This window comes from Marmota flaviventris, chromosome 4 (assembly GCF_047511675.1).
Source record: "Marmota flaviventris isolate mMarFla1 chromosome 4, mMarFla1.hap1, whole genome shotgun sequence".
NCBI lineage: Eukaryota > Metazoa > Chordata > Mammalia > Rodentia > Sciuridae > Marmota > Marmota flaviventris.
Genome location: NC_092501.1, coordinates 145,583,115 through 145,591,637, shown reverse-complemented (window position 1 = coordinate 145,591,637; position 8,523 = coordinate 145,583,115). Strand labels below are relative to the sequence as shown.

General features: G+C 33.3%; 1 pseudogene; it reads left to right on the top strand.

Annotated features, from left to right (window-relative positions):
* The first annotated feature begins 7,536 nt into the window (after window positions 1-7,536).
* On the top strand, window positions 7,537-8,263 carry LOC114087316 (STARD3 N-terminal-like protein pseudogene; annotated as a pseudogene).
* Window positions 8,264-8,523: the final 260 nt, after the last annotated feature.

Genomic DNA, 8,523 nt, shown 5'->3' with positions numbered 1-8,523 from the left:
AATTACAGGTCATCTATATTTTAGTTAGATTAGTTGAAATAATTATTCCAGGAAGATAGCTTCTACCTACAGACATAAATGAATTAAAGGAATAAATCACTTAGATATCAAGCACAAGAGTAATGTGGAAATATGAATCCACAAAGACAATACATGTGAACCATAACCAAATACATATTTTTTTAATCAGAAGAATATATTAGGGGTTACTGCTGATTGTGGGAAAATAGTGAAATAAAAATTAATTTAAAAAATCAAGAAACCAAATAAAATAATGATTTGTATAATGTGATGACGAACTTTATTTTTATTTATTTAATTTTTTAATAATTTGGGGGGGTACTAGGGATTGAATTCAGGGACATTCAACCACTAAGCCATATCCCCAGTTCTATTTTGTTTTTTTTTGTGTCTCTGTGTGTGTGTTTCTGTTTTTTTTTAATTTATTTTTGTATTATTAGTTATTCAAAACATTACAAAACTCTTGACATATCATATTTCATATATTTGATTCAAGCAGATTATGAACTCCCATTTTTACCCCGTGTACATATTGCAGATTCACATCGGTTACATATCTACTTTTTTACATACTGCCATACCAGTGTCCATTGTATTCTGCTGCCCTTCCTATCCTCTACTATCCCCTCTTCCCTCCCCTCCCCTTCCCTCCCCTCCCATCTTCTCTCTCTACCCCATCTACTGTAATTCATTTATCTCTCTTGTTTTTTTTTCCCCCTTTCCCCTCACTTCCTCTTATATGTAATTTTGTATAACTATGAGGGTCTCCTTCCTTTACCATGCAATTTCTCTTCTCTCTCTCTTTCCCTCCCCCCTCTTGTCCCTGTTTAATAGTGATCTTCTTCTCATGCTCTTTCTCCCTACTCTGTTCTTAGTTGCTCTCCTTATATCAAAGATGACATTTGGCATTTGTTTTTTAGGGATTGGCTAGCTTCACTTAGCATAATCTGCTCTAATGCAATCCATTTCCCTGCAAATTCCATGATTTTGTCATTTTTTAGTGCAGAGTAATACTCCATTTTGTATTTTATTTAGAGACCGGGTCTCACTGACTTGCTTATTGGCCTTGCTTTTGCTGAGGCTGGCTTTAAACTTGGGATCCTCCTGCCTCACCCTCCTGAGCTGGTGGAATTACAGGTATGCGCCACCATGCCCAGAAGAATTTTATTTTTTATAATTACCAAAAATTGCAATCTTTTGAAAAGGATTAAGCCTATAAGTCATTTTAGCTTTCATGTGAAGCAGGCTATTAGCATACAAGTATGAATGTGGACAAATCTACCAGTGACTTATTTTTAAAAGTCCATTATGTTAGTGGTTAGGATTAAAACACAATGATAGATTAGTAATAAATGCTATTTCCATATATTTTCAAGAATCTTCTCATAAGAATTATTGATTGCTTAGACTTGTGAGGGGAAAGAAGAGAACAACACAGAATCAGGATAAATTTTGTTTAAAAAAATGATAGACATTTCAAGGAAAAAATGCGTCTTTCTTTACTTTTTTGGAAAGAAAATTTTTTATGTATTTTTATTTATTTATATGTTATTTTATGTGTTAATTTTTTTGTGTTTTTATTTATATGTAAAACATTTCAGCTAAGCTTTAATATTAGCTTATTTATATTTTTAATTTATTTTTAAGAAATTTCAGGTTCCCGAAGAAATTTTTTAAAAAATTAAAAAAAAAAATTAAATTGTCTTTGGAACACATGATCAAGTTAGGACATATATCCTAACTGTTACAGTTGTATAATGATATCAAGTTCTACAGATAAAAATTGAACTGAAAATAAGCTGGTAGAATCATTAACAGATGATATGCTAAGATGTGGCATTAAATGGATTTCACTAGTGAATGAATAATGAAATGCATAAGAGGATAGACCATGATCATAAAACTGGCTTTAGTAACACATAATGTTCAATAGCACATTGAATTTGTGCACCAATATCTTTTCCCTTTATAAAATATGACTGAGTTTAACACGTCCTTCCTTCATTGTCTGAATCCACCTTGCAAAACTCAGTATATGGCCGAAGAAACAAGAATGCATCTCTATGCAGGGTTGCAGGAGTATCAAGAGGGAATTGTTAGAGGAAAGTTTCTAAGTAAGCATCCTTTTGAATCCTAAAATTTGTTAGGATAGTCACAGCCATGGGAGAATGAAGGGTGGGGGTGTTTTTATAACATTTTTTAATTGGTAGGTAATGAACAGACATGGTAGAAACATGAGGTTAAGGGGATAATTCTATAGATTTGGCCTACTGCACTGACCCCCTCCCTCCCTGCCAGACTTTCTTTTAAAAAGTGATTTATCTGAGGCCACTCTGGCGTTTCCTGGCCTGAGTTGATAGGGTATGCTACTTCCTCAGAAAGCGACCTATTATCTGCAGAAGAAATGCAGGCCAAAGAGGATGTCATTTTCCATATATCTTAGGTAGTGTCCTTTACTCTGTTTGAGCTTTAATTTTAAACTAGAAATTTTCTGGTATTTCTATATCATTTTTTTTTTTTTACTTTTAAGCAACTCATCTCATTATTTGAAATAAGTTTCTTAAGACATACACTTTGGTCCTAATCAATTTCAATACTCTATCCTTTTAGTGTTGCGCTTTGATCACTTACCTTCATATTTTTTTGTATTTACTGCAATTATTGATATGTTTGAAACTATATCCATAATTTTCTTATTTGTTTCTGCTTTTTCTTTTCAATTTCCACTAATTTTAGGGTTATTAGAATATGTTTTATTAATACATTTTTTGTATATATAATTTTGTCTTAATCTCCTTACAAACTTTTGTAGTTGCTTTTAGAATTAGAATACACATACAATCCATTACCAATGAAAGTTTTATCATTTTGAAAAAGAATGTTGAAGTCTTACTCTGATATCTAAGTTCCTATATGCAATAGTTTTCTAATATACACATCTACACGCATTAAAAATCAAGTCATGTAGTACTATAATTTATACTTTGAATCATCATGTATATTATTTAAAATCTCAAGAAAAAAATCATTATAATTACCCAATATTTGATAACTCTACCATTCTTTCTTTGTTGCTAGGTTTACTACTTCCCAAGTTTCTGATTGGGTATTATTTCCCTTAAGTCAGAATAATTCATTTAGCAGCAATCCTTTCATATCATATATCCTAGCATTAAATTCTCTCTTATTTTTTTTTAATCTGAAAATGTCTTTATTCCTCCTTCATTCGTGAATTATATTTCCACTGGATATTTAATACATTAAAAATTGATCTTGGGTTGGGGCAGTGGCTCAGTGGTAGTGCACTTGCCTGGCATGTGTGAGGCACTGGGTTTGATTTGCAGCACCACAAATAAATAAATAAAATAAAGGTCTATCAACAACTAAAAAAATAGAGGAATAAATAATAAAAAATTGATATCACCCAAATGTGGAATATTTTTTAAAGAGTGGTCTTGGAAAAACTGAGAGTAGAACATTGGTTATCAGAGGCTGGAGAGACAGGAAAGATGGGAAGATGAAAAAAACATGGATCCAAGGGAGCTAAGTTACAGTTAGAAACAGGAAGGTACAGTGCTATTCCACAGTAGAGTGACTATAGATAATGATATACTGTATATTTTTAAATGCAAGAAGAAAAAAATTTGAATGTCTTCACCATAAAGAGATAATGCATATTTGAGGAGATAGCTCGGTTTAACCTAATTTAAATTGACATAATGTATACATGTATTGAAACAACACATAAATATGTGCAATACTTGGTGTTTTTATAAATCAGTTAAACAAAAATAAAATGTTAAAAATAATAAAATAAAATAAATGACATCTAAGTCAAAAGGGGAAAAAAGTTAAATTTAAAAGTATTGTGCCACAGTCTTTTCCATGATTTCAAGGCAGAAGTCTACAGTCTTTCAAACTGTTGTTCCTTTTTAAATTGTATGTAATTTTTACTATGGGTACTTTAAGGATTAAAGATTATGTTCCTTTTTATTCCATGAGCATCTGTTTTTTTTTCCTTTATCTTTTTTTCCTTTTCTTTTCTTTTTTGTCTATTTCTCACTTTTCCCTTCTCTGATGTTCAGATTGGACATTGATTGATGTATCTTCAAGCTCATGGTCTATTCCTTCTGTCACTTTATTTCAGTAATTGGACCAATCTACTGTATTTTTCATTGCATTCATTATATATTTTATATGTAGCATTTCTACTCAATTTTATTTTATATCTTTACTTTATTAGCTGTGGTTTTCTATTCTTCCATTCAGTTCGGGAGTGAACCCAGGATTTCATAGCTATCTTTAAGAGTTACTTTTCCAGAAACCTGCCCCTTTTCCAGCTTTCTATTAAGTTTGGTTCCTCTGGGGCTCTCTTCTTTTTCTCTCTATAAAGCTAGGCTTTACTTGCAGCTTCTCTAGCACACTTTAGTGACTATATCCACCTCCATGACTAAGTGCTGTAAGTACAGAGAGAACCCAAAGCAACTGTAATCACAGCTTCACCCATTAGAAAGGCAGATTCCCTTTCCTCAGAGTTGGCTGCTCTGCTATTGTACCTGGCCTTTGTGATTTCTTACACTATGTGATATTTGAAGCTTCACTTTCTGTCCCCTTGAACTAGAGAAGAAACTTTTTCCTTGTGTTCTTTCCGTCTGCTCACAGTGCTTAAATTTGTAGTTCTAGTTTGCCGTGTTGCCACCATGGGAATATTAGGGAAGAGTTGGCAATTCACCACCCATTCAATGTTGTCCTGAATTCTTCCACAACCAGTTTTACTTTTCAATACTAACCATCCCACATTCTTGGCAGGTTTTATATTTGTATTCACTGGATGTGACAGGATAGGATTTGATTATTCCATATTATTTGGAACAAGACCAAAAACATCTCACGATTTGAGCAGAAAATGTATATACTTCCTATGTTATGTTAAGGGTAAAATATGGATGACATGCACTGTTAAGTACCACAATTTCCCTAACTCCCATTAGTAATGTAGGTAATTTGCTTTGATAATTTGTGCTTTTTATGTGGACTATGCAGCTCCCAGAGCTAATAAATGATTGTATCAATAAGTTAAGTGATCATCTCAGGAATTAATTTCAAAGGAATGGCTGTAACATAATGGCTAACCTTTTACCTTGGGATAGCTTCCAAATCATAACATTCCTCTATTATAAATATCAAACCTTTATTTCCATCACCATTTTATAAAAATCATACATTCTTAATACTATCTCATTCATGCAAACGCCTTCAAATTTCTTATGAACAGTTAAGAAAAGTTCTCTTTGATTGAAAACAACATTTGATTTCAAATAGCATGATTAATAAAATTATACTATAATGTACTTCTGCTTTTTTCAGATTAAAATAGTATGCCTATACAGAGAAAAATAACGTGCATTTCTCTCCAAACAATTCCAGTATACTTAGACAAATATTCCTAGGTATACGTATATAAGATGAAAATACATTACCTCTTTTTTTTAAGAGTATATCTTATCCCAGCCTCATAACATGCAAACAAAAGCAGATTTAAGTTTTATTTGTTTTTATTTTTATTGGTGTCAGAGATTGAACCCAATGCCTCATGCCTGCTAGGCAAGTGCTCTATCACTGAGCCACAATGCCAGGCCAGATACACATTTTAAATAATTAAAATTTCTTCTAATCAAATGCATAAAAACATATATCATAAAAGTTCTAGAATTTTAAAGTTTTCAACACATAATGTCTTATGCTAAAATGTTTTAGCATATCTTTATGTTTTAATTCAAAGATCCAAGATTTCATATGCCATGTATTGTACAAAAATGAATTTTGACTATACTAACTTCTCTACAAATTATAAATTAATATATATGGTCATTTTAAACCAAAATAGAGTTTTCTGTATGTTTCCTAACAAGATTATATTTGAATAACATTTCAATCTCATATTGACAAAATTAATATAATTTTAACTAATTACTTCATCTTTTTTGTCATAATTAACTATGTTGCATCTAATTTCTTTTATGGACTTTATACCATTATAATATTTATAATCAACTTTGATCTTTACTTTATCAAATCTATCAATTTGAGTACAAACCAGTATATATCCTTTGTGATGCATGGTATGACCAGCAGCTATAACTTAGTATCATAACAAATTCCCATTGAACTATTTTTTGTACAAACTCTATAAATTTGCTCTTAATTAATATCTCTTCTTAATATTAAGTCTATTTCTTTAGACCTTGAAAATGAATTTGATACAAAATGTGAAGCCTGCATTTAGCAGTGTTATTTCTCTGACATCAGAATGATCCAGAAGATCTATTAGGATTTTTTCTATGCTTCTTTTAAAAAATATTGCTTGGGGCCATTGAGAGGACTTTAAATTCATCCCACTGAGAGGCTAAGTAGAGAGGATTAATAGAGGGTATGTTCTTGCATTTATAAGTTCTAAACTGGGTTGTTAAGAATCAGAACACTGCAAGTAGGAAGGCATATCTAGCAACGATTTTAACAGATTATTCCTCTATTTTAAGAAGGGGTAGAAAAACTATATCAGCAATTTTATTCATTCAAATATAATGGGAAAGCCATGAAAGAGATTTGTAATCACATAAGTGAGTATTTAGTTTTTATATTTTACAAAGAACTGGTTGGGGGACAGTTGTATTATGTTGCCTTCATCTAAACATCTATTAAATTTTCTTGCATTTCAGTTTGATCTTTTATGGGAACTCCTGTGATCAAAAACGTAACAAAGTGGCTTCCTCAGTTTCTTTTGCTTTATTCCACTTCTGTATATGAAAACTCTTTAAATGAACCAGAGAATCACAATTTCCTGCAGAGCCGTTCTTGTTTTAGCTGCTACAGCAGAAAGAATTGCCTTTTAAAGCCCTTTTATGTTTCCCTGGGTTGAACTTTATTATTCTCTATTATAGATTCCTCAAGTTAAAAAAAAATGTGCAAATGAGACACTCACCATAAAGTGCTTAACATGTTTAATTCTCCCACTACCTGAGTTTTATATTGTATTTATTTTCCTTAATAATCAGAGACTTTGTATGTCTGGTCCATATTCATTTACCTATAAGTCAAGTTTAATGTGAATAAAAAAAAAACCCTGAAACTGTTTAAATTTATATTTTCCAGGAGTTCCATGATTTTTATTTTTAATACTCTTGAAGTTTTTCTAATGAAGAGCTTGCTAGTGTTCAATATTGAGACACTGTGTTACATATACATTTATTTCAAATATTCTTAATATTTATGTAGAGGTATGAATAATACAGAATTGAATATAAGATAATAATTTTGATTAATATATTCAGTAATACATGGTACGCTGTGGGTGGTGGGCTGCGCTTGGTCTGCTGCACTGTGCCTGGACCTTCCCCAACAACACCCACCCCGCCGCCTGGAGATCCCCTGAGGGCGCGACCACTGAGCCACCGTTTCAGGCCCATCCAGTGAGGTCTCCTCTTTAGGGATGGTGAAGTTTAACCCTCCTCCAGGATGACCCACCTGCCAGATGACAAGGAGAATACACTCACTGGGAGCCAGAGCTCACAGGCTTCTCTGATGTCCACTCCATCAACCTCATGCAACTTATGGCCAGTATCCAGTCCTATGAAGGAAGGGAAAAGAAGGCATATCCAATGTCAGGAGGACTTTCTGTTTGTTTATCACCTTTGACCTCTTATTTGTAACACTGCTGTGGATAATAGAGTTAAATGCGAACGGAGCTATTGAAAACACGTTAGAGAAGGTGGTACAGATGACTACTCCTCATCTTATTTTGGTATATTTCTTTTGGCAGTTTTTCAGTATAAAGTGTTGATACTCGCCTAGGCTGCATGCAGACAGTGCCACTGGTGGGCAATAGCGTTGACAACAGCAGTGACCAGTGCCTTTTTAATAGCAAAAGTGATCCTTTCAAAGCTTTCCTCCCCAAGGAGCTGTTGGCTATGTGCTGCCCAGCATTTCATTCATCCTCGCCTGAATCCAGACATAGTTCATGGATTTCAAAGTGTTACCTTGAGAAGCAGCAGAAGAAAGCAGACTCCTGATAGTTCAGGATGTGTCAGAGAGGGCAGCCCTCATAGCTGCTGGTCTTTCTGATGGTCAATTTTATTCCTCTCCTAAGGATGAAGTAGGATCTGAAGAAGCTGAGGAAAAACAGGAATGTGAAAAAAAAAAAAACCCTCTTTTAGAACACAGGGTTCCGCTTTATGAGATGTGAAGAACCCTCACTGAAGTATTTGGAGGGAAAAAAGATCGGGATGGGGTCCCCCTATTGATAGTTGAAATGGCCACATCCACCGCTGACTTTGTTGAACAGCTAGTAAACATTTATTTATGGTGAAAACTCATGGACATTTTCTGACATCCACACATGTTAGTCTCCTGCCTCTGGCCTACCAGGTCATGCCGTGATTATTCTGCTCTTCAGTGAGACTGAGTCTGACCTGTCAATGTATTCATTGAAGGAAAGTTGTGTTC